Source organism: Triturus cristatus, chromosome 7, assembly GCF_964204655.1.
Source record: "Triturus cristatus chromosome 7, aTriCri1.1, whole genome shotgun sequence".
NCBI lineage: Eukaryota > Metazoa > Chordata > Amphibia > Caudata > Salamandridae > Triturus > Triturus cristatus.
Genome location: NC_140590.1, coordinates 1694571576 through 1694599272, shown reverse-complemented (window position 1 = coordinate 1694599272; position 27697 = coordinate 1694571576).

Here is a 27697-nt window from a genome sequence, read left to right as displayed (position 1 = left end):
TGATAACTACTTCACGACACGTAAGCCACCTTAGATGGGCCCACACACCGCCCACGACTCACCAACACATGCTGCCCGACTGCCTTCATTGCACTCCTAGCCACCATAAATACGTGTCCTTAATGATTGAGTATAATGCTGTTGTAATACAATGTCTGTTACTGAATTGTTGTGAGTATGTGATACGTACTCTACTGTTATACTTTTGTACTGTCATCTACTATGATCTACTGTAGCGTACAGTAATTTTGATTCGTAAATTTGTGACTCATACTACACTACTGGACTTGCTTTATATATGTCAATGCTGTAACAACCAATAAAAAAATTTTGAATTAAAAAAAAAAAAATAATAAGTTCGGGAGGTAACTGGAGCATCTAAATGTGACACTGTCACCCGATGTGAGAAAGTGCCAAAACGGTTATTGTTAGAATGAACTACCTTTGATTTTGAGGGTACTGTGGCACCTTGGATAGAAGAGGCAAAGACACCGGATTATAAAGACAATCAAAAGGAAGTGCACGGTCAACTTAAGACAACTGCACCCCTCTTCTAGGGATGTGCCTGTGGACATTGGTTGATTTTAGCATTGCTCATTGGTTTTTATGAGTGATGTCGAAAATGCACAATAGTTAAAAGAGTCAAACACCTCATTGCAAAGAGTAAGTAGCTAAACCTGTTACATTCTGCCACCAACAGCTGTTCCATGACAGCATGGCCATCAGGGCCACCGACTCATGGCTCTGCTTGCAGGATTGTAAATTATACATTCTCAGACGTGAGTGCAATGACCTGCTTTGCACAGGCACTTTGCCTGCGAATAGGGTTGCCACATGACCGGTTTTTGACCAGCATCACCGGTATTTGATCTCCCGGCCAGTACCCACATAAGGAAAATCACCCAAAGTCGGTATTTTTCAGCCTTTATCTGGAGATACTTTAAAGACCAAATATAAATACACAGAGTTCTAAATGTGCTCTATAGTTGTGTTAATAACCCCTGACTGATAATTAAAGTAAACAAAACATGAGTCATGTTACAAATCAGTACATACGGTTTTTATCATGAGCAGCCTCATCCCTATTGTAGGCCTCCTATTGTCAACCATATACATACCAGTGCCCCTGATTACCCTTAGTGAATTGCCTTAAGTCAGCTTCTACTTCATGTTGGAGCGGAAGAGTGGAGGAAGGGAAAAATGTGCTCCAGACATCTGCCAGAGTGATTTCACAGACATGGTACTTAAACCACTTAATTACAAGTGATCGGCGACTCCTTGACCCTCTGTAACCAAAACTCACAGCTGGTGAACAAAAGGAAAAACAGCCAACTTAAAATACTTGAAAGGCAGTGCTTAATTTGGAGATTTTCTTTTAGTGCCAGGGCCCTTCTCGGAATGCCACTGCAGGCTGCACCACCCACACCCTGAAATAGCTGCCAATGGCAGTACCAAAGCTATAACAATGGCTTGAGAGGCTGGCATTATTCATGTTCAATGTATATTGATTTAATAAAGGCAGTTGTTGAGCTCATCTCTAAATTAAAAAAACAGTGCCGCCATGTGGTGGTCTGTCACTAGTGCCAGTGCTGACAATTAAGTGCTGGTGCAGGGCACCGGAAACCACCAGCACAGATTAAGCACTGTTGAAAGGGTAACCCTGCCATCTATTAACTGAGGAGAAATTCACAACGCCTTGCGAAGGTCCCACTTTCAATTCATTACAAAAGTGCAGCACTAAATAAAGTTTGACCTACATAAATAAAATCTTTAACAATGATACCACAGAAGGAAGTGCTTTGCCCCGCATCAAAAAACAGGATTTTGTTTAACCAACTTAAAAGAGGACGTGTCACACTTGGGAAAAAACATCAGCTGTGACATATTAAAAGAAATTAAAAGACTTGGTGAGTTTAATTAATTCGCCCAGAATCTCAGAATGGTTCCACGCACCATTGTCAACTCGCAGCACATTGTAAAACATCCTCTGTAACACTGTAAACCCAATTGAAAGACAAAGGGAGCCTGATGAACTTGCCCAGAATCCAGGGGTGGTCAAACGTGCCTGTGGGAATCAAACCCTCTAGCATGAACAACAGCCATAGAGCATGTTTGTTACGGGGAATCATAAAATGTGTGAATAGCCTATGCAAGCAGATGCCTTGGTTGCTGCCTCACAGCTGCTGCCGGTTTGGTTAATGGCCTGGATGCCTCTAAATGATTGTAAGCCCTCAGTCTACCTCAGAATGTTGCTCTGCGTGTGACACGCGAAACTCCCAATGCTGGATTACAGTGGCTCAGTGGCACTCTTTCGAATCGTCACTAGGAAGATGAGATGCCCGTCGGACTCAAACCAACTCAATTACCTGCTGGATGAGCATTTGCTGGGAGCCATCTTAATGGCCCAATAACCTGTGGAAATATGGATTTTTCTGGTCAGTTATGTCCCCTATCTTGGACCCCAACGGTTCTATGTGCATGTTACAAGTACATGTATGTTCCCTCCAGTTCCAGTTATGAAGACGCAAATACATGTGCGTCCACCGTCAACATGTCCTCTGTCAGATCCGCCATGAATAGGCCGGATATTCCATTCCTAAATATGAAAGGCCACCGGCTTTATATGGCTCAGTTACTCCATTTTGCAGTCCAGGCAAGTAGGCCCTGATTCTGTCATCAAACTCTTCTTGCCTTCTGCCTCTGAAAGCTCGAGTCTGAGCCTGCATCTGTGACCATGAACTTTGTCTCATTCTCTGCGCGGCTCACGAAGCCTGACATCAGCCTATTCTCTGCCAAGAACTGTATTTCACCTTCGAATTATCTGCTTCCCCCTCAGCCGATGCATTCCTGCCTAGTAGTTTAAGTAAACATTCTTCCAGTTACCGAGCAAAAGGCCCGGCTTCTCTGCCCTTATGCAAGTAATTCATAGTCCTGTTACCATGGAATATTCCTATCCCCTCGCATTTAGTGTAGACACTTAGACGCTTGTACACGCACGCACAGTCAGTATAGAATAGATTCTGTCCGAGAGTCCTTCTTTCGTGGATAACATAGTTCTTTAAACATAGGATGTTAGATATGATTTGGGATTAGGTTGACTTGACCCTCCAGACTTCTTGTCTCCACATGTAGAGCTAAACGTCAAGTCCCCTTCACCCCCTAGTTACACGTCAATTACACGTCATACTGCTGCGCGCGCATCTATGCCAAGTATTATCTTATGGATCCACCTATATATGACATCATAACCAATTATGTTCCTTTTTACTCCTTGTTCCACCCATTTTTGGTTACGCAGATAAATCGTCATTTTCCTTATCAATTGTTACGCCTACTGCATTCGCTTCATTGTAATGTATGATCTATAAAAGTTACTTCTTGTCAATAAAGTATGTACTTCACTTCCTGAACCCCCGTGGTGATGGAACTTGGAGCAACCGATTATAATCGATCACTGGAATAAAGCCCATTCCGAACCTCTAATACCACGGATTCTGCCTCTCATTTTACTGAGCTATTTTATTATGTTTCTGTATCAAATTAAGTCCAGGTAAAGGAATTTTATTTACCACATGAATGGCGCCCGAATAGGGACACTTTCTCATCTCACGCGCCGGCGGTGAGTTGCAGGCCCGGTCTCCTGCCACAGCTGGACGGACAATAACGCGTACCAGCAGGATTTCCTGTATCTCCCTCCGGTCAAGCGGGGGCGACTGAGACTGCGATCAACACCCAGACGAGGCGGTGAGAAGTGCGAAGTATCCCGACCAGAGCCTAGCTGAGAGAGCAAGATCCGAGGTATACAGAGACCCACCAGTTCCAAGTCGAGTCCAGTTTCCGACGAGTCGAGTCCAGTCCGGTCCAAGTCCAGTTTCCGAGGCCTTCCGTTTCCGAAGCTACCCGGTGAGTACCATTACTGGGGAGGCATTTCTGACGTGCACATAGGTTGTGCCGGTCAAGACGGGTTTGGGTACACAAATCCGGTCTGCACTGTTTTAGCAGTGTATCTGTACTGTTTAGCAGTATATCAAGTATTGCGAAGTATCTAGTTATTGTCAAGAATTAAGCTTGGTGATTAGTTATGCAGACGATCATCATTGTTGTTTCAGTTAAAGGTTTAATGTTAAATGTTAAATGTTTTAAGTACGTTCTGCATATTGTGGTATGAATGACTGTTCTTTATCGTGTTTATTGTATTAAGTCTGTTCAAAATCAAGTATCAGGTCAGTTGGTCAAAATCAAGTATAAGGTCAGTTCTCAATATGCCGTTCTTTTCGAAACTAAGACAGATCACTACAAGAAAAGGGGTACTCGAAGAAGCCGTTCCTATTCCTCCTAGGGACACTCCAGGGCACTTCATGTATCATAAACATGGCTTAGACGCTATATTATTTCTTGATTTATGGGTAGATTACACCAAGGGATTACCAGAAAGTCAGAGGTGGCCCGCAGCGGGAACCTGGGATGCGGAGTGCATCATGAAAGTCGAGGAAGAGTTATGGAAAAGGAAGGTCAGACAGTCACAGAAAGACGCCGTTGAGTTATGGCGTAAAGAATCTCATAGACGCACAGAAAAAGCACGTAGGCAGGAAGAAAAGAATAAAGAGAGTTCAAATAAAGTTCGAGAAAATCTATTAATTGAGGAAGGTATCCGAGTGAAATCAGAACAAGTAGATAGGCAAAGAAATGCCCTTATGAATGGTATGTATCCCCTTCTGGCCGAAGGATTACCTAAGGCTACTCCAGAAATACCGAAAGACTTGCCACCCCCATTATTCCCAATAAAGGTACATCCTAAGGGGCATCCTAGAACCGCAGAAGATGTTTTTCTTTCCTCATATTTAGATGACGCAGCTCCCGAGTATGCTAATTCCGCCCCGCATAGACCGCATACCAGGGAGATCCAACGCCAAGATCCAGTACCTGTATCCCTACAGCAACAAATCGAGTCACAAGTTCCGGCAAGCACATCTGTTTTTGCATCCGCTCCTACAGCTACTTCTATAGCTGTGTCCACACCTGCAGTTGCTGTGTCACGTTCGACGAATCCTTTCACACCCGACACCCCAGATGGGGCCACGGGAGGTGCTACCAATATTTTTTCTACGCCACCCAGAATAAATAAACTTACTTTTCAAGAGTCAGCACATTCACGTACACCCAAACTCATAAGTGCCCGTACGCTGAAGGAACTTCTTATAGATTGCAGATATGACCCTGTGCCCGGTAAAGAGGACGAAATGACCCTGGCATCATTGCGTATCAGACGAGCCGCAGTGTATTTAGGGAAGTTACCAGGAATGACTGCGCATCTAGATAATATATATCATTTTGTCCAAACAGGGCGAGATCCAGAATGTATTAACAGAGCTATGGAATACCAGAAAGTAGAGATACAGGGGGAACTGTTACGTTTCCTCATAAATTGTGTGATCAGAAATCAAGACCGACCGGGGGTAAACCCGGAAGCAATGCAAATTCTTACCAGATGGAGCCAGAATATATCAGAAGGGAGACATGATAAGCAAAATTGTATAATAGCCATGTGCCGAAAGATCCGTAAAGAAATAGAACGCCTACACGAAGAGAGATTAGAGGTAGACGAGTTCGAACAAAACGAGGAAGAAGGGTCAGGACTGCCCACAAGACAGTCGGACACCATAGCCTATGTAGGTAGAGGAAGATCTTGTAATAGTAATAGATGTCTTACTGACTCGATACGTCCGATATGTCCAGATAATAACAGGAATTTCCAAATACCTATAATTAATATAAGGTCTAACGAGCATTCGTTCCAAACCGCCGACAAACTACTCCGAGAACGAAGGGGTTATCATTTTCTCGATTCTATGGATGAACAAGATTTAGCCAGGGCAGCTGTCCATTGGGTGGACAGTCCCGGAAAATATAGTGATGATACAGTAGTACGCACATTTTTGAATCTCACCCCAGATGAGCAGAGGTTAGTTGGGATTTATATGATTCAACAACTCATTATACTATATCGGAGTCAGCATTCGGACCCTGGTCCCTTACCTGACATATTGACTGAATTGCTTATGAATAAATGGAGAGGTTCAGGTACTAAATTAATTAAAGAAATTCTAGAATCAAGAAAGCAGTATATTCTTTTTGTATGTTCAGACCGTGTCTCATTACCCGTCAAGGAAAGAACCACGTATCACATGGATAGACAGAATCCCTTACGAGAAGTGCACCCAATAAAAGGCGAGGACAACGAGTTTAAGCGCGTATTTGTATATACGCCCATATCAAAAATAGAATTGTTACAAATGAAGAAAGTGGTACCCAGTCATGACAAAGATCCAGCGGGTTTTCACCGAGAAATTAAAGACATGTTACTCATGGGAGAGTATACCTATCCCGACATTATGACAATATTAAAGGTATTGATGCCTGCTGGTATTTATGAGAAACTCAAGGAAAAAGAGTGGGAGGTAGGAGACCAAAAGATAGAATGGTCAGTGTTAGAAGCGGAAGAAAAGGCCCGAACTGCAGGAGCAGGACTTGGGGATAAAACTAAAGCACTACCAGGTTTATTAGTACAGGTACTGCCACGTTTATTAACTACGAAAAAGGAAGATTGGGGTACAATTTCAGCCTGTAAACAGAAGCAAGATGAAGACACTAGTGATTACTATGCCCGATTTGAAAAATGTTTTGGTATAAATAGTGGCATAAAAGCAAGTAGCGAATCATACCCACATCTGTTCGTAACAAAATTAGTAGAAAATGCCCTGCCCCAAGTAAAGAATAGAGTATTAAAATTCGAGAGTACCTGGCAAGGTAACACTCCATCACAAATGTTACAAATGTTACAGTACCATCACAATAGAATTAGAGAGGAACAAGAACATGAACACAGACGCATGAAAGACACGAAAATGAAAATGCTAGTTTCTCAGACAGTTCCAGCTGAAGGACATAAAAAGGGTATGACACATTCCGATTCAGCAGGACCTGTAAAAGGGACATGCAATTATTGTAAAAAGCCAGGTCATTACGTACACGACTGTCCAGTTTTGAAACATAATATCGCCATAGGTAAAACACAAGAAAGATCACGGCCATTTAGACAAGAGCAGAATGAACAAGGAGCTCCGCAGCATGCCCAGGCCATGCCAGCCGCACAACAGCCAATACAGTTTGTGCCAGCTGCACCACCGTTGCCTGTTGCTGCCACACAGACAACAACACGACAAATGTATCAGACCGCCCAGTATGAATATCCTGAGTATCAGCGTTACGCATGAACTAGCCTAGAGAGGGAAGTTGACTTACCCCTTATTGAAATACCTGTAGATCAAGAAGGACCTTATGTACATAGTGAATTATTAGGCCAAGATAGAAAATTTTTACTCGATACAGGGGCAAGTCGAACAACTATAAAACGTAGTGAAGTTCCAGGGGTACCCCTCTCAGGCTCACAGAATATTTCCCTTGGTTTTTCAGGAAAACCTATTGTTAATGAAGTATCACAGCCTCTCCCACTTACGATAGGACCTTTGACCCGAACTACAGATTTATTGCTTACTAAATCATGTCCAGAAAACCTGTTAGGAATAAAGACATTGAAAGCTCTAGGAGCTATAATATGTTGTTCTCCGGAAGGAGTAAGGTTGTTTTTACGTGATTTTAAAGGTCACTATGTGTCTAGAGACATGGATCCCCGACTGCAGACTTTACCTACACGTCTATGGGCACAAGGCCCTACTGATGTTGGTTGCATGAATATTACACCATACCGAGTCACATTAAAGGCAGGAGTGGTGCTACCACGAATGCGACAATACAAGTTACCACCAGATGCTGTAGTGGCTTTACTACAAATCATTGACGAGCTCATTGCCCAAGGAGTAGTTGTGGAAACAGACTCCAATGTATGTAATTCACCGATAATTCCGATTCTTAAACGAACAGATCCAAAGGCCCCGCCAGTCTATCGATTGGTTATTGATCTGCGCGAATTAAACAAGTGCATTGTGCCACAATTCCCTGTGGTCCCAGATATCTCGTCATTACTGACAGCCATTGATTCCGAAGCAACATTCTTTACTGTAATTGATCTCAAGAATGCTTTTTTCAGCGTCCCAATAGATCCGGAGAGCCAATATTTGTTCGGATTTAGTTTAAATGGACGTAGCTTTAAATTCTCACGCGCACCTCAAGGATTTACAGAAAGCCCCAGCATCTATAGCCAAGCACTGAAACGAGAACTAGATAGTATCCACATGCCAGTTAACACTGCTCTGCTCCAATACGTCGATGATCTGCTGATCACCGCAAGAAGCGAACCGGAATGTGAAAAAGCATCACTGACAGTTTTACAATTTCTAGCCGAAAAGGGGCACAAGGTGTCCCCTTCTAAGCTGCAATTCTGTGTCCAGCGAGTTATTTATCTTGGACACTCGCTGTCCAAGGAGGGAAGGCAGCTTACACCCGACCGCATTCAGTTAATAGCTAACATGCCAACACCCAAAACACAAAAGGAGGTGCGGGCTTTCATAGGTCTCACTTCATATTGCAGGCAGTGGATCCCTCAGTACGCATTTCTAGCAAAACCACTCATTCAGTTAACCACACAGGAGGCAGCTACATCGGTTGTTCTCCCTTGGACTCAGGAACATACACAAGCTTTTGAAAGCCTAAAGAAAGCTTTATGTCAAGCACCTGTCTTAGCAACACCATGTTACAGAAAACAGTTTACACTCTTTGTTACAGAACGCGAAGGTACTGCTTTGTCAGTACTCACACAGGAACAAGCAGGAGCACACAAACCATGTGCTTATTTTTCTAGTACATTAGATCCCGTAGCTCAGGCTTTGCCTGCATGCCTAAAATCAGTGGCAGCGACAGCTTTAGCAATCAGACAAAGCGATGCCATAGTGTTAGGACATCCATTGACAGTTCAAGTACCACACGCAGTAGAGGTTCTCGTAAATAGAACGCAAACACAACACTTGACTATAGCGCGACTTACAGGGTACGAACTTACATTGTTTCAGCCGCATATAGAAATCAGACGCTGTAACACATTGAATCCTGCCACACTTTTGCCAGTAACCGGAACAGACCCACTAGCTCATGACTGTATTGAAGTTATTACAATCACGACGAAACCCAGACAAGACTTAACCGATGTCCCATTGTCAGATCCAGACCTGACATTGTATGTAGATGGTTCATGTATGAGAACAAGTACAGGAGAGTTAGTGGCTGCTTACGCAGTCACAACAGATACTGAAGTCATTGAAACTAATCGTATAAATACTTTGTCAGCTCAAGCCGCAGAGCTCATCGCTCTGACACAAGCCTGTATTCAAGCCACGAATAAAAAAGTCAACATATACACTGATTCACGTTATGCATTCGGAGTTGTACATGACTTCGGCGTGCTGTGGCGAGAGAGAGGTTATTTAACTTCCCACGGTGCCCGCATTCAGCACGGACCCCTCATTCATGCCTTATTAGATGCAATACATCGACCCACTGCAATATCAATTATGAAATGTAAGGCTCATACGAAGGTTACTGATATCATTTCCCAAGGCAATGATCTAGCCGACAGAACAGCTAAACAGACTGCTCAAACTCAAACATCCGACATGACAAAGACAATAGTCCCGACACCGACACAGTGTATGACAGTTAAAGATCCTACTCTTGACGTAATTGACATACAGACACATGCTACACCAGACGAAATAAAGAAATGGACTGAATTAGGAGGGATCCAAACGGACCAAGGATGGATGATGAAGGAAAAGTCTGTGTGGTTCCTTCCTGATTCAATGGTCCAAGTTATAATTAACACGACACATAGTCCAGCTCATCTCGGAGAAAAAGCTATGCTAGACAGCATTCAACACATTTGGTTCAATAAACATTTGCGAGCAGCAGCCAAACAAAAGGTCCGTACCTGTATGATCTGTTGCCAGTTCAACCCAGGAAAAAGCGTTCCCGTAGAACAGGGTGGATTTCATCCTCCTGATCACCCTTTTGAAGCCCTCCAGATGGATTATATCCAGATGGAACGATGTCGAGGATTCAAATATGTTCTCGTAGTTGTCTGCGCTCTGTCCCGTTGGACGGAGGCATACCCGGTTTCAGATTACACTGCCCCGACTACTGCCAAACAGTTGGTTCGAGAATTCTTCCCACGATACGGTTTACCACGTGTTGTCTACTCAGATAACGGCCAGCCGTTCTCATCCGAATTAATGAAACATGTTTCACTTCTGTTAGGATATCAGTGGAAATTCCACTGTGTCCGACACCCCGAGGCAGCAGGTCTCGTAGAAAGACATAACCAGATACTGAAAATCAGATTGTCCAAAATATGCAGAGAGAAAGGTGTCGACTGGGTAGTAGCGTTACCAGTTGCACTCTTTTACATGAGAATGGTAGCACACTCTTGAACAGGGCTATCCCCGTATGAGGTGATCTTCGGCAGACCACCAAATATGTGGGGGACGCCTATACCACGCAAAATAACTGATGTTGACTGTAATATGCTGACAGATTACTTGGCTTCCTTGATGTCTGCACTACAATCTTGTCGTTCACAGGTAGCTGCAGCCTTTCCCGACAACACTGAGGTGAAACCCCATGACGTAGTTCCGGGTGATCTCGTATTTGTGAGAAATTTCGACCGAAAGACTCAGCTGGAGCCCAGGTGGAAGACACCCAAGTTGGTTCTGCTCACCACAAGGACAGCCGTGAAGATCGAGGGCCGCAAGGGCTGGATTCATTCAAGTCATATCAAGAAATTTCATGGACTATCCTCGGCTATAGACATTGTGCCCTGCACTCCCTCACAGACTGATTCAAAACTTCCTTTGGTTGAAAAGACTAAAACGGAACTCTATAAAGTAAAATTGAGGCCTAGAACGTCAGACAATTTGATTGTTTAAGTCCTCTCCAAGGTGAAGCGGTTGAATTTGTCTCTGACATGTATCCTCTAGACCTGAATCATGGACAGTCGCGGAAAATGTTGAAACGACAGGCGTATTGTAAATCACTGCGTAGCCATTGCATAATGACATTAATAATCTTGTTTTCCTTAAGTCTTTTAATAATTACTGCAAGTATATTGTTGCACATATATTACCCTATTGCCAGAAATGTTTATAATGCTACTGCTGAACATTCTTTTAGTGACTTACCTCCACATGAATTGTCTTATAGACTTGCGCTGCGCAATAACACTTTCATTAGTATGTTACATCATTCCCATCAGACTAGTAATGCCACCAATTGTTGGGTGTGTGGTCGGCTCCCTCCCTATCAAAATTATGAAGGAGTCCTGCCATTCTTTCCATACCCCTTTACACATAATGGCTCCTGTGGAGCATGGTTTAGTTTAATCAATTCCATAGACTCAGACACAGCAGTTTACCAAGATCATTGGGTATGGGGAAACCTGAACCTAGTTTTACTCAAGGTCTGCTACCCTGACAAGGAGGGTCGCCCCAAAAGAACAGGAACTGATCTAGAAAATGAAGTATATGGATTAGGTAATTTTACACCTAATCTCATGATTCTAAATGTCGTATCCGAAGTTGAACTAGTCTTACCCACCATGTCAGTATTCCCAGCGAAGGGTGAATTGTGTGTAAGAAAGGTTGGTTCCATACATATGGGCCATAGTAAATGCACTACTATAGTAGAATTCAGTGATCAAGGCAAATCTTCATTTAGAGCTTATCGCCACTCCTACTTTATATGTGGTCAGACTGCATATATGCGTCTACCTCTAGATTGGGATGGTACCTGCTACATTGCATTTCTTTTGCCACCTGTTTTCCTAGCTCCTCCTGATTATTACAGAAATATTCATTTAGTACACAACAGAGAGCGGAGAGATCTCCCAATTGTCGATTACACTGAAACAGCATGGGAAAAATACACAGATTTCAATAAAGGTCTCTTTCCTTATATAGGTACTGTTACAAATAGTAAGCTGATACGTAGATTAACTAGAACCCTTGAAGCAGTAGTAAATGAAACTATTTCCGCCTTAGGCAATTTAACAGAAGAGCAGTCTGCTATGCGGATTGTTGTGCTTCAAAATCGTCTTGTCCTTGACGTCATCCTGGCTGATAGGGGCGGAGCTTGTAGGGTCATCGGATCAAGCTGCTGCGTATTCATACCAGAAAATTCGCCATCAGTATATAAAGCCATAACTCGCCTTCATAAGATTGTAAACCAGATACACCAGAACCCAGGCACTTGGACTTGGTCCAGTTGGTTTTGGAGTGTGATATCAGCCTGGGGATGGAGAGTTCTATCCTTCCTAGGTATTGGCCTTCTCATACTATTCAGTTGCTGTCTATGTCTACAATGTGGACCAGCGATCTGTGGTCTGTGTGCCACATCGTGTATTCCACCACCAAGATTCCATTCGTCACGGAAGAAGAAAGAAGAACAAATGACGTTATATGAACAGATCAATGGATTAATGAAGATTGATATCTCTTAACGGGCAAGTAGGGGACAAGGAGGGAATGTGGAAATATGGATTTTTCTGGTCAGTTATGTCCCCTATCTTGGACCCCAACGGTTCTATGTGCATGTTACAAGTACATGTATGTTCCCTCCAGTTCCAGTTATGAAGACGCAAATACATGTGCGTCCACCGTCAACATGTCCTCTGTCAGATCCGCCATGAATAGGCCGGATATTCCATTCCTAAATATGAAAGGCCACCGGCTTTATATGGCTCAGTTACTCCATTTTGCAGTCCAGGCAAGTAGGCCCTGATTCTGTCATCAAACTCTTCTTGCCTTCTGCCTCTGAAAGCTCGAGTCTGAGCCTGCATCTGTGACCATGAACTTTGTCTCATTCTCTGCGCGGCTCACGAAGCCTGACATCAGCCTATTCTCTGCCAAGAACTGTATTTCACCTTCGAATTATCTGCTTCCCCCTCAGCCGATGCATTCCTGCCTAGTAGTTTAAGTAAACATTCTTCCAGTTACCGAGCAAAAGGCCCGGCTTCTCTGCCCTTATGCAAGTAATTCATAGTCCTGTTACCATGGAATATTCCTATCCCCTCGCATTTAGTGTAGACACTTAGACGCTTGTACACGCACGCACAGTCAGTATAGAATAGATTCTGTCCGAGAGTCCTTCTTTCGTGGATAACATAGTTCTTTAAACATAGGATGTTAGATATGATTTGGGATTAGGTTGACTTGACCCTCCAGACTTCTTGTCTCCACATGTAGAGCTAAACGTCAAGTCCCCTTCACCCCCTAGTTACACGTCAATTACACGTCATACTGCTGCGCGCGCATCTATGCCAAGTATTATCTTATGGATCCACCTATATATGACATCATAACCAATTATGTTCCTTTTTACTCCTTGTTCCACCCATTTTTGGTTACGCAGATAAATCGTCATTTTCCTTATCAATTGTTACGCCTACTGCATTCGCTTCATTGTAATGTATGATCTATAAAAGTTACTTCTTGTCAATAAAGTATGTACTTCACTTCCTGAACCCCCGTGGTGATGGAACTTGGAGCAACCGATTATAATCGATCACTGGAATAAAGCCCATTCCGAACCTCTAATACCACGGATTCTGCCTCTCATTTTACTGAGCTATTTTATTATGTTTCTGTATCAAATTAAGTCCAGGTAAAGGAATTTTATTTACCACAAACCTCTGACGCAGAGAGGGGACATCTGCAGCGCGACAGAGGGATGTCAACCCATCAAGATAGGGAGGACCCGGCGCTCAGTTAGGCACATGTTGTGCCTTGCAAGACACGTTTTAGTGTCTCGACAAACACCGAGGTAGTAGCCACTCCGCTATGGGAGTGGGCACACTTGCACCCCCACATGCATCCCTCACAGGTGTCACGAGTGACGTGAGCCTGTCAACAAAAGGGCCCGGGTGCACGTGCTCGAGGTCAGTTCCAGTACCACATATCAGGCGTCCGTGTGTTCATTCATACAGCATGTGGGGCTAGGGTCCGAGACACCACAGCACATACAAAGCATGCTTATACAAGCATAAGTGTTTACTGATGCGTCAAAACCATGCAGGCTCCGATGGGCTGGGGCTGCTGACTCGAGCACCCTCGAGAGCTGATGGACAACCAGAAAGGCATGGCTGCGGCACCAGTGCTCTGTCACCAGGATGGATCCTCTCCGAGCCATGTACCCGCGAGAACTGATAGTGAGGAGCAGTAGGGCAGGTCTTAGAGTGGAGCAGTAGCTATTCCCCCACGACCCCCTGAAGCAGTCCAGAAGATTAATGGCCGACGTAAACATGCACCTGAATACAAGTCCCATGTAAGACCAGGGCAGCATAATATTAGAATAAAAAGCCACCACAAACTGCTCACCTGAAAAATTCCGACAAGACGCTGCCCTTCTGAAAAAGCATTTGCAATGCAATAGGTCTCGCATTTACGCAAGACCTATTGCATTGAAAACAGTAGTCATCATGGACAACGGGAGGGCGGGGAAGGCATTGACAACGGGAGTGCGGGTGGGGGAGTGTGGAGAAGGGAGCGAGAAGGCACGGACAACGGGCGTGCGGGCTGAGGATGGGGGAAGAGGGGAAGGGAGTAGGAGAACCTCATTAAAGAAAATAGTGCTCACAGTCTAAATAGCACGTAACGTGCAACACTCGAAGTAAAGGGGTCAGTAGCCATGGGAGGATACAAATGACGACATGCAGTAATAAGGAGGGACAAACAAGCCTATAAACGAATCCGAAGGCAGCATTTACGAAGGACAAAGACACAAGCCAATGAAAAATATAGGTGGGGAGTTGGCGGGGCTTCCCTCACGTACTGAACTACAGCAGATCTTCACCAGAGCAGCGCTTGCACGCTGACTCTAGGCTCGACCTAAAAAAAATGTTTAAATGCAACAAGCCCCAAAAAAGGTTAGACGACACTCCTCAAGACTGCTGTGTACAGAAAATCCTCCTTTCTGGCTTACAGCCATCAAAGGATATTGGAAAAAATCCTGTGTTCCCTCCCTAGGGATACTGACAACAAACTGTAAAGGCAGCATTTACATTTATTTAGGAAGTGAAGTGTTTACTCAACCAAGGATGTCCTACCTAGACCATTTGCATGTATCACTGTGAATGACCTATGCTTCAAATCTAATGGAGAGATCGGAACCATTCTGACGTTTTAGAGATGCAACACAAAGAATTAAATGTGTGTGTTTTTTTTAAATACACACTGTCAATATATGCTTATAGTCTGTTCCTTTAACAAGATCGCACCAATATAGGGGAGTTACCGCCCAGTAGTTAATTGCAGATTAGACCTGGAAGTAGGAGTGTTTTCAAGATTTATCATAGCCATGGTATGAGAAAACATTTTAAGAAGTGATAAAATGACGGGTTGCATAGCTTAGTTTATGAATACACCCACTTTTTACATATAAAAATAAACTTGTTAGGGGCTTAAAGAAAAAAAATCCTACTTCATCTTGGCACTGTAAGTAAGTATTCGATTTCAAAAGAATTTATTATTTTAAGGGAGTAAAAACAAGCATAGAATACAATCAAGAATGATACAAATGATATCAGCAAAAAGACATTCAACCTGGTAAAATGAGAGTTAAAACTAAAAAAAAAAAAAACACCTTACAAAGTTCATTAATCTGGAAGTATCAGAGGAATGCATTGAATAAGGAAGAATCAATAAATAATCAGGAGTCGTGTTTATCAAAAGTATCATCATCATATAATGACTTAGGGATGAAGGGAAAGAAAGGAAAGAAAGCAAAGACAGAAAAAGAAAGAAGAAAAGAAGAAAAAAGACAAGACAAGATGAGAAAAGAGAAGAGGATTTCCAAAGGATTCACCCAACAACAACACCATCATTAACCAGGCACATCAAAAGGGTATTGAGCCACCAAACCCTCTGAGGCTCTTTGCATGTACGTATCTAGAGTCAGCCACACCTCATTAGATATAGACGGAGAAAGGTGAGCATGATCAACTGACGTATGCGCACTACGCAGAAAAGAAACCCATGCCCACCAAGTATGATAAGAGACTGAAGAAAAAGATTTCCACTCCATGAGAATTACCTTGACTGCAATAGATAGTAAAAGATCCAATAATTGTAATTCCATGGCATCTAAGGGCAACGGGACCGAGGCAGCCAGCAGACCTAGAAGAATTAGTGGAAAAGAGAGTTGAAACTGAATATCAAAGATAAGCATGAGGTGTTTGTGAACTAGACCCCAAAAGGGTTGGAGAAGAGAGCAATCAAAGAACATATGTTGGAAATCACCAGGTGCTAGCCCACAACTCCAACATCGATCATCGTCCTTGAGATTTAGCGCGTGTAAACGAATGGGAGTCCAGTGAAGAAGATTAATAGAGAAAAACTTAGATTGCATTAGTGAGGGGGCGATTTTATTACGAAGAGAAAGCCTACCAATATCTTGCCAAGTGTCTGAAGAAATATGATCGGTGATCTCATGCCCGAAATGACGTAGCCATTTTTGCTGTGCAACAGTTTGGGTAGGAAGTGTCGAGGACGACAAAAATTTATAAATCCTAGATGCAACATGACCAGACTTAATCCATAAGTGAAAAAGCATAATCATAGGGGAAGAAGGCTGAAGCTGTAATCTAGCAAGTGCTACCTTTATCTTAAGAAAAGTATAAAAATCTATATTAGATAAAGAAAATTGCTGGGCCAGGGTAGAGAAAGGAAGAGGGTCATTTTTGGAATCATACGAATGTTTAACAAGCGAGATACCTTTCCCCGACCAATAAGACATCAAGTCCGGATCAATATTAATCTTAATTTTGGAATTGCGCCAAATGGATGACCATCTAGTTTTATGCAACGGAATCGCCACTCTCATATCAATTTTACGAATCGCAGCAACAGTATCCAAAATAATAGATCTAGAAAATGGAATGAAAAGAGTATTTGTGGTTAAGAAAGAGGCAGTTGGAAGAGGAGAGGCCAATTCCTGTTCTATTAGCAACCAAGCTGGAACATGCATAAGGGGAGGGGAAAACCAGGGTGCACCTTGAGAGGCTAGAAAAGCAGATTGATACTTCCCCCAATCAGGAAGATTACATCCCCCCAACTCATAGGGTTTCCTCAAAAATTTATAGGCAATTCTAGCCCTTTTATTATTCCATAAGAATTTGGAAGTAATTAAATCAAGATCATGAAAGAAGGCATCAGAGAGCTTTACTGGAAGCATAGAAGAGACAAAATTAATAATAGGTGTTATCATCATTTTAAGAGTTTGGAGCCGACCCCACCAGGAGATATGCTTCGGAGACCAATTTTCTAAAAGATGCCGCACTTTAAGAATAGTTTGAGACTCATTATAAGTAACCGTAGCATAAAGGGTGGAACAAAAATAAATACCCAGATACTTTAATTGCTTAGATTGCCACTTAAAGCCCGCCGAGCCCATATGAGAGGAGAAGCAGTAAGCATTTAAGGGGAACATTTCTGTCTTATCTCTGTTCAGTGTATATCCTGAAACCTTTGAGAAGGAGGAAATGATCTCAGAAATAGCCGGGATGGCACGTGCAACATCATCTGAAAAAATGAGAACGTCATCGGCATAGGCAGCTACTTTTAACTGATGGGAACCAAAAGAAAAGCCCATAATGTCTGGATGTACGTCAATCAGTCTGAGAAGAGGATCGATGGACAACAAAAATAAAAGAGGAGACAAAGGACACCCTTGTCTAGTACCCTGGCAAAGGTTAAAAAAGGACGAAGTAGCCCCATTCACTCTTATATTAGCCCTAGGTCGGGAGTAAAGAGACATAACCATACGGATAAAGGAATCACCAAGATTATGTGCACATAAAACAGCTCGTAAAAAAGGCCAGGAAACCTTATCAAAGGCCTTTTCAGCATCAAGGGCCAAGGCCGCCGCCGGAAGATTGGATCGCTTAGCAGCACCTAGAATATGACAAAAAGTACGGATATTATCACGCGCAAGACGACCCTTTACAAAACCTGTTTGGGAAGGATGAACCAATTGAGGGATAAAGGATTCTAATCGTTTAGCTAAGATTTTAGCAAAAATCTTAGCCTCCATGTTAAGCAGGGAGATGGGACGAAAATTCTTGGGGTCTGAATGATCCTTTCCTTCTTTGGGGATTACTACAATAGTAGCATCAGCAGCAGAGCCAGACACAGAACCATCTTTGACAAAAGCATCAAAGACCGATTGAAGTTTCGGAACAATCACAGATAAGAAGGTCTTATAAAACAAAATAGGGTACCCATCAGGGCCCGGAGCCTTACCGGAACGAGTGGCTTTAATCGTGGAAGTAATTTCATCAGAGGTAATCGGGGCATTTAATGAATTATTATCATCCTCCGGTATAGCTTTCAACGGCACTGTCTTCAAAAACTCCTGGCACTGTTCAAAAGACGCCTGCGTAGAGGGGGTATATAAATTATTATAGAAATCGCGAAAGACCTCAAGAATTTCTTCAGTCTGAAATTTTCTCTTACCAAGATGGTCAGTAATAGAAGAGATTTGGGAAGATTTATTAGAAGATTCCTGGAACTTTAATGTAGCTGCAAGAGTCTTGCCCGCACGATTTTTTAACAGCAGCCTCTTAGATTTCTGAGCCTGAAAACCAATATGCGCTCTCTTAGTGACAATAGTATTATACGCATATTTTAAATTCTTAATAGATTGTAAGCATGACTTATCCTTAGACTGTCGAAAAAGAGCTTCCTGACGTTTGATCTCATCCGCTAAATCCGTGAGCTCTTTTTTAATGGCAGCGTTTCTCCTGGACATACACTTAATGACCTGACCACGAAAAGTGCATTTAAAAGAGTCCCAGAGAACAACAGGGGAGCTTACTGAACCAACATTCTCACGGAAAAACGTCTCAATATCATTAGAAAACTCTCGAACTTGGGAAACATCATGTAAAATTTCCGTGTTTAGTCTCCAAGATCTAGACCTTACCCGAGGGGCAAAAGACATAAGTGTGAAAGTTACCGCAGCATGATCTGAAACTAAAATGGGATGAATAAGCGGAGATGAGGAAGCTTGAACAAGAGAAGAGTGAACCAGAAGGTAGTCAATACGTGAGAAGGACGAATGAGGGGAAGAAAAAAAGGAGAAGTCACTGCCAGTGGGATTGTGAAGACGCCAAACATCCTGAAGATGGGTCAGCGAACACATATTAATCATTTGTTTATGTGCTTGAGGGGGACGAAAGTTAAAGGCAGAATTCCTATCCAAAATAGGATCCATTGGTAAATTAAAGTCACCACCAACAATAAGATTGCCAGAATGAGGTGTGTCATTTAGCTTTTTGGTGATCGTTTTCCAAAAAGCCGGATCATCCTTGTTAGGGGCATAGATGTTCATGACAAAGAGAACAGCATTACCATCGGACAACTTAGATAGTAACCAACGACCCTCTGTATCCTGTTCAGAGGAAACGATAGACAGACCAGAATGTTTAGAGACTAAAATGATTACCCCATTCCTTTTACCACTAGCATCTGAACAAGCAACATCAGAAACCCACTCTTTCTTCAGAAATAACGCCTCCCTAACAGAGACCTTTGTCTCCTGAAAAAGGGCGAGATCCGAAGAAAGAGATTTGCAATAATCTAGAATCTTCGACCTTTTAACTGGATGATTTAGCCCTTTGACATTAAGGGAGAGTACATTCAATCCAGACATAGATCTATTAGCAGAAGAAATAGATATTGCACAAATGATATATGAACTACAGCCTCCAAGAGACCTCGCCTCCAGACACTAGACATCAACACAAAACCGGGAGAATCCCAGGAGGAAATCCAAAGAGAAAAGGAAAAGAGAGAGAAAGAAGAAAGGAAGAGGATAGACAGAAAAAGGGAGAGAAGGGCCAACAAGGAAGGTCTGAAAAAGACCGAATTCATACAAGGGGGGACATGGGAATGAGCAAAGAGCCCAACATGAGGAATAGAAACCATCAGCATAAATAGCCCCAAAACAGAACATAACAGATTATGCGTTATTATAAAAAGAAGAACTGTCTAAAGGATATGAACAAGAATCAATTATCGTTCTGGAAACAGTACAGCATATAAATCTATACAGGCGACATGTTAATCAAATTTGAGAAAAAGGAAACACCTAAGCAGGATCATAAAAAGTGTAAAAAGCAAAAAGAGAGAAAAAACAGATGTAAACAGTAATAGCTGATGCAAAAAAAAAGAAAGAGCAATAATAAAGAAGAAGAAGAAAAAAAAAACTTCCAAAGAGTACTAAATAATACAGTCAGAAGAAAGTAAATGAAATAAAGGGGAGAGCGGCATATAGTAACAGACTAATGTATCAGACAATAAAGTCTTATGATAGATACATAATATAAATGAGATTATACATAAAAATGCAAACTCTATAAATAAGCTAATAGATAACTGTCCACAAAAACATATTTCTCGTTGCACTCCATATAACTGAGAGAGGTGAGAATATCTTAAATATATGAACATGGAAGAGAAGAAACATAAACCTATCAATTACAAAACAGCTAAAAAATTCCGACCTATTCGAAAAAGACACTTAATAATAATAACGATACAAACCAATCAATGCTATACCAGTGACATAGAGCTAAACACAAACTCTAACTATAGCAATTAATAAGCAGCAAATACTCATCAATGAATCAAATATGTAATCAATACAGTAATAAACACTAACGTACTCCACAAATATGAGACAACCAAAGACGATGAAAATCATACACATAACCAAAACAATAGAAAATAAGAAATCATACAATAGGATAAGAAACGGACCGGGACCTAATATGCGGAAAGTCAATTTGGGAAGGAAAAGAATAAAAAGGATGGCAATCGCGCACAAGTGACGTTAAACCAACACGAAACATTACCACAAAATCTTGAAAGGTTCATACAATAGAACTAACAACAAAAAAAGACCGTTACACCATACCGATAAGGAGGGAACACCAACAGCCGACAAAAGCACAACAAAAACAATGGACACTAAGACCACCGTGCAGGACTAAGAGAGACTAAGCTCAATAATTCTGGCAAAAAAAACACATAGCAGTATGAATAACCGCATCAGGTGCCAGCAGAGCCAGGAACAAGCGAGGCCTCCATTTGAAGTTCCATCTGTAGCTCCATCTGATTATCCAAAAACGAGACCAAGTCAGCAGGTTCATCGAAGATTCTAGAGCGACCTTTGAAAGTAATGCGGAATTTAGAGGGGCCAGCAAAAGAAAAGGGGATATTCATCTCAGTTAGACGCTTCTGCAAATTAAGAAAACCCTTCCTTCTTATGACCGTGTCTCTGGCAAAGTCTTGAGAGATTGAGATGCGATGACCATTCCACGAAACAACTCTAACCTTCCGCATATGAGCTAGAATTTGTTCTGTATGCTGATGACGCAGTGGCTTAAAAATTATCGCCCTAGGTTGCGTAGCAGACTTAGAACGAAAAGTAGGAACACGATGTGCACGTTCCAGCTCAAAATCTCTTTGGAAGGAAATTTGCAATGTAGAAGGAATCCATTGATAGAGGAAATCAATCATAGAAGACGCATCCTTCTCAACATCCTCAGGAAGCCCAAAAATGCGCAGGTTAGATCTGCGGTTACGATCTTCTTGCTCAGTGAGGTCCTTCCGCAAAGCAACCATTGATCGCTCAAGTTGTGAAAGAAATCTGGACTGCTTTTGCATGGAATCCTCTGCGCCACTAATACGTGCTTCCGTGTCCGAAACACGAAGAGACAGGGCCTTGAAATCATTTCTGATAGCTAACACTTCCACTTGCAATAAATCTGTGTTGGTCTTGGTAGACTGCGCAATTTCATAGACCTCATTAAGGCGCGTCAGGATAGTCTCAAGAGTGGGACTAGGGTCCTTTTGCGGAGATTCAGGTGTAGGAGATAACTGTTTGGCCCTTTTAAGAGACGCTTTAGATTCCTTTGCGTCTTTAGCATTTGAAGACGGGCCCATATTCGCGGCCATAGAGCACACCACCTCAGCAGGAGTACAGAACACCACTCCAGACAAATTACGAGAAGGGAATGCCAAGTGAGGAAGGAAACCTCAATATATCAAAAGGGAACGAGCAAAAATGGATAGCGCACTCTTAGCAAGAGAACAGAAAAATAATAAAGGCAGATTCCAGGGACAGGGAAGGGAACCACCTCACTAAAATATCCCACCTTGCAGGTATCAAAAGGGGTCCTAACAGTCAGAAATGACCCAAAGGCAGGTAAGCATTAGTCAAAGAAGCCCCACTAAATGTCCTTGACGGAGTTCCTGACGCGCGATATCTTAGCAAAAAAAAAAAAAAAAGATGATACAAAAATAGGCAGTAAGGCAGCAGGCAGAGAAGAAAAAGCCATATGAGTTGAGGAAATACAAGAAATGTCACCAGTATTTGTTTAACTTCACTTCTGGCCCTTCTGTGGCATTGTCGACATCGCGCTGAGGAGAAAGCTCTCACCGCTCCTGAGGAGACAAAATGGCGGCCGCTCGCGAAACCACCGAGCGCCGTCAAACAGGAACCAAAGTGCGAGTTCCGGCAGCCTCAGTAAGCAGGAAACCCTCTCCCAGACCTCCGAGACATGTTCCTATCCATGCGGCCGTTATCCGCGATGACCGGGGCAGCCGAAAACAACCGCTATTCCTCCGTCGGCTCCAGCTCAGCACGGAGCTCAAGCGCAAGCCGCCATATCGTCGCAGCGCGCAAGCCACGCCCCCCACTGTAAGTAAGTATTAAACAAATTAGCTGGGAATCGCAGCGAGCCTGATGTCAGCACACCAGTAGGCGGTTTGGGGCAGCAAGACAGTACCACAATGTTGTTGAGAAAAACAAGAAAGAACTTGGCAAAAAAGAACTATTATTTCAAAAACTGCACAGCTCTACAAGTAAATCTGAAACCAGAAACTTCAATCAGTTCACAAGTAGATGTCCACACAGCTGAGTGCAGCTCTCAAACACACACTGTTGGGTTTGAAAGAATCCTAGTGCTAATGTCAGAAAGAAATCAACAAGCCACATAGTGAAATGATCAGCAGTGCCAGGCTAAGTGGGCTAATGAATACAACTGCAGGGATCTCTGTTTGACACTGTGCTCACAGGTTGTAATCCGTGAGCGTTCACTTATATTTTCTGATGTCGGTAAATGAGTACCATTAAGTTCAGTAACACAAAATACCACTACACATAATTACACTCCATTACAATCCCACCTCACATACTTCCAGGGCACCCAATACCATCTAATTACTATCAACATAATTCCAGGGCACACCATGCCACAATTCCTGCACACCAATCCACTCAACACCACACAATTCCACAACTAACAATTCCAATCCAATCCACATAATTGCATTACACACTGCATACATACACTCCATAATACATGGAGAAAAGACTTTGTCATTTACAATGCCAATAGCTCTAACTTATGCAAATGCGAGATCTATTGCATTTCCAATGCTTGTTTTGCCATGGCACCTAGATGGGACATAATGAAGTTATGCAGAGGAGGAGCCAAAAGAGGCCTGCTATCCTGCCAAACTACAGAAGACAGTTCCTTAGAGGAAAGTAGGTTAGGTGCAGACCTTCTTGCTTTGGGTCCTTGTAAAGGAATAGGAATTCTTCTTTGAAATCCACAAAATTCCCCTTTCCAATGTCTTGGAGCATTTGTTAGGGAGGGCATTAGGGTTGGCGGCCCTAGTTAGTGAAGGGCCATTCATTTGTGGTGTTTGCCTAATGCCTAATGCTGGGCTGGGAGAGAGGCTAGCCAGATGTCAGAACTATGTTGGAATCTGCATGCCCCACCCCAGCCCAACCTGCATTTTAGTATCTGCAAAATTTGTGCTGATTTTTCCTGGGCATGGTGGGCCTGGTCCTTTCTGCACTCTGTGGGGGGGATGGGGGAGCTAAATGGCAGCGCATGCTCCCATATTATTTGGGATGAATTCAAGCCCTGTTTCAAATGTGAGGACTGTGCTTGTTAAGAATGAGTTTCCTGGGACAATCATTGTCCAGGCTGGTGCCACTAAAAGAGGGTACCATCAGTTAGCCTTCAATAATACCTAGAAACAAACTTCTAGCTTCAGCAAACTAAAATAAAAACTGCTCACCAATGCCCTTCTCCCGCCTACCGAGTATCCTATACCCCTCTTAAGTTTCCTACAGAAGACATTCCATAAAGCCTTCCCCTGTGCTATATGTATGTCTACTTGCTGATTAAATGCATATGTAAGATTTGAGATACCACCAAATCCTCGCCTATGTGACAATGTAAAGCATCAGCAATCAAATTCGCTCTCTGCCTTTACCAAAGTAGCATTAACTGGAACCACACACACCTCAATATTGGAGGGCCTTTTTTTTACATTTTTTTTCTCTAAAAATGACCTGGCCTATAGGCATTACATTGTTTGCAACAAGTCAAGGCATGCAATGTCCCCTCCCACTTCTCTAAAGTGGAAATGCACAGAAGCCGAATCAGACCATACTAAAATGAGAAGTGTGTAGCATCTAAGAGCATAACCACTAGGCCACAACTAACTCTTGCAGGCTGAGAGCGGTTCTAGAGAAACATTGGCATGTTAGTGTAACTTCTCAAATACTTCACAGCATGATTCCATGGTGTATCAATGCCAAAGAAGGTCAGCAACAAGGCAGGTACTGTGCATAATGAAATACGTTTTAAAGAAACCATTAAAGAAAATTAGTATGACTGATATATATGTAATACTGGACATCCATGGTAAAGTCACAGCCAGAGGAGGTTGGCAACAAATGCTGATAATGCTATGAGGATTGGCATGTCATAGCAGTTCTTTACTTACTGAATACTGGATTTCCTAGCAAATTCAAAGGAAAATGTCATCCACAAAAACAGATATTGTACATGATAAGCTAAACATTTAAAGGAAAACGCTGGCCTGTTCTAGGAAATTTGAGAACATAATAACAGAATACCATGGTAATCTCAAAGGGCAATGGAAGTCGGAAAGCTTACTGAATAATGAATTGGCTGTTAAAGGAACCATTTAGAAGACCCCATTGATCCCAAATTGTTTGTTATTATTCAGAAGAATCACTGCTGCAGCATTAACTTAATATGGTAGACTTGTGCAGATTTAATGTGAAATAGTTACATGCTGGCAGAAGAGATACAATTTGAACAGTATCATGCTTGTCCATAAGTCAATTTGGGGCTCATTACGATGGTGGTGGGACCGCCACTACCAGCTGTGCGGTGGCGGGCCCTCCGCCATCAGTCAGCAATTTTCCCCCCGCCAGATGATGATGGAGGGTGGAATCCACAGGGAAGCGTGACGGACGCAAAGACCGCCCGCCACGGTTACGCACTGCGGGCCTTTTCCGCCTGCCTTGCGGAAACAAAACATAGGCCTGCATTGCGGCACCGTGATTAGGATATTCCTTCCCGGCTGTCTTTTCGCGGCGGTCATCCCACCAGGAGAAGACAGGCGGAAACAGATTCGGAGGCCCGTAGCGGGCCACCATTGTGTTGAGGTGAGGTAGCTGTGCGCTATTTCACAGCACTAAGTGGCAGGCACCACATGGTGCCTGCCACCTAGTGCTGGGAAATGCAGTGCATGCCATTTTAACATTGCGAACGGTGTTGCAGCCAGCAGCACCGTCCGCAATGTTAAAGGCCGGGATCGGGTGCATCGTAATATGTGTGGTGGGACCGCTGCATGACTGGTGGCTGGTCCCAAACACCGCAACGATGGCGGGCGGACTCAGGTGTGCCCGCCATTGTAAGAGCCCCTTTGTTAGAGCAATACAATAATATTGCCTAATCATCTGAGCTTTTAATATATAAGTTTGCATCTTATGAAGATTTGTTCAGAAACCACTAAATAGGTTGACAGAGAAAATAGACTGACATTAACCAAATTTGTTGTTCACACCTCATAGGTATTTGTATATTGCACGTTCCCCAAAACATGATGCTGTTCTTTTTTAGTGTACCGTCTATTCGAGATCCTAATAGGAGGTACCATTAATAATAAAACTAAAACTTGAGGTGCTCTACTTAGTAAAAAACATGACTGGTATCTGTTGTTGTTACTACAAATGTATTTACTTCAGTGAATATACCAGGAGTCAATCATGTACCTGAAAAAAGCAATCCACCGCTGACAAGTTTGTGTGGCATCTTATCGGCTAACAGTATCACTATGCAGTTAGCCTGTAAAGAGAAGGTAATGTATGTGCATATAAACAACCAAACCCAGGTGGACAGTGATGGAAATAATTACCTAATGTCCACAATCACTACAAACCTAAACAATCTTAGGGATGTCATATGTCAAGTATGATATATATCCCAATTTTAAGACTTACTTCTCAGGAGAAATATGAACATTGCATGTATTAGCTCTCTCTATCTTCCAAATAGAAATAATATATATATATATATATATATATATATATATATATATATATATATATATTCAAAATTGTAAATGGGTTGCAGGAATATAGCCCGGCGCTTAAAGTCTCAGACACCAGTCCCCACCAGTGTTATTAAAATATTATACAGTACTTGCTGAGAACAATAATAATCAGTAAAGTCAAAATCCATAAATAATTGGTCTTCTGCTTCAATTTGTTTCAAGATGTTTATTCTTGCTCATTTCTTTTCAGTGGTCAGCTTATTCACTTTCTTTTCAATGATCAGCTTTTTCACAGAGAACAATCACAAAGTAGTTACGAAAATCACAATAATTTCCAAGTTGCCAACACGTGTTTCGCGCCAAACTGCGCTTCTTCAGGGCTGTCATATAAATAAAATAAGTATATTTGAAACATATTCATACATCTTCAATATACAGACAAACTTTTGAACATTGTAAACCAAATTAATTCATTTATAGCCATCACTGATATGATCAAAATCAATACAAAAAATGAACATTGATGCATACAGATATAGATATTAAACTAAAGTATACAAATGCAAGAAAGAAAGGAAGAAGGCAAATAGGAACAGAGGGCCTGTCTCATTGGTAACCTTTATATACTAACTTGTATATCTGCATTTCTATTAATCTTAGTATAAAAGTATTGTTATGTTTGGGAGCAGAGATTACCTCTTCTTCCATTTGTAGCTGCTGATTCATTCGTTAAATAACAACCTGCATCCTTGATGACTTATTCTTATATTTTCAATTTCATTCCTGGAGACAAAGTAATCCAAAATTAACTACTATATTGAATGTAATCCTGATAAAAGATACTCTTTATAGAAGGAAAATCTCACCTTATTATGTCATTAATATCGGATGATCATATAATAGATTATTGTACATCAGTAATGATAGTACGATTTTGGATCCATGATACGATCTACAAGCATAAATATAGGTGAATTAATTTGAATGCACAAGATGAAATTAAGATAGTATTGAGAATACATCTCTCATAAACTGAGTTTTGTAAATTTGCAAATGATGCCATGTTAATCAGATACCCTATCTTTAAGTGAGTTAATTTGAAACCCAAAATGAAATTAAGTAGTGCTATTAATACATCGCTCCTAAACTGAAATTAGTTCGAATAGCAAAGGATCGCATTTATGTCAGAAACTCAATCTAAAATAGGTGCTAATTTACATAAGTGGTTTTACCACGTTTGTCTCCAT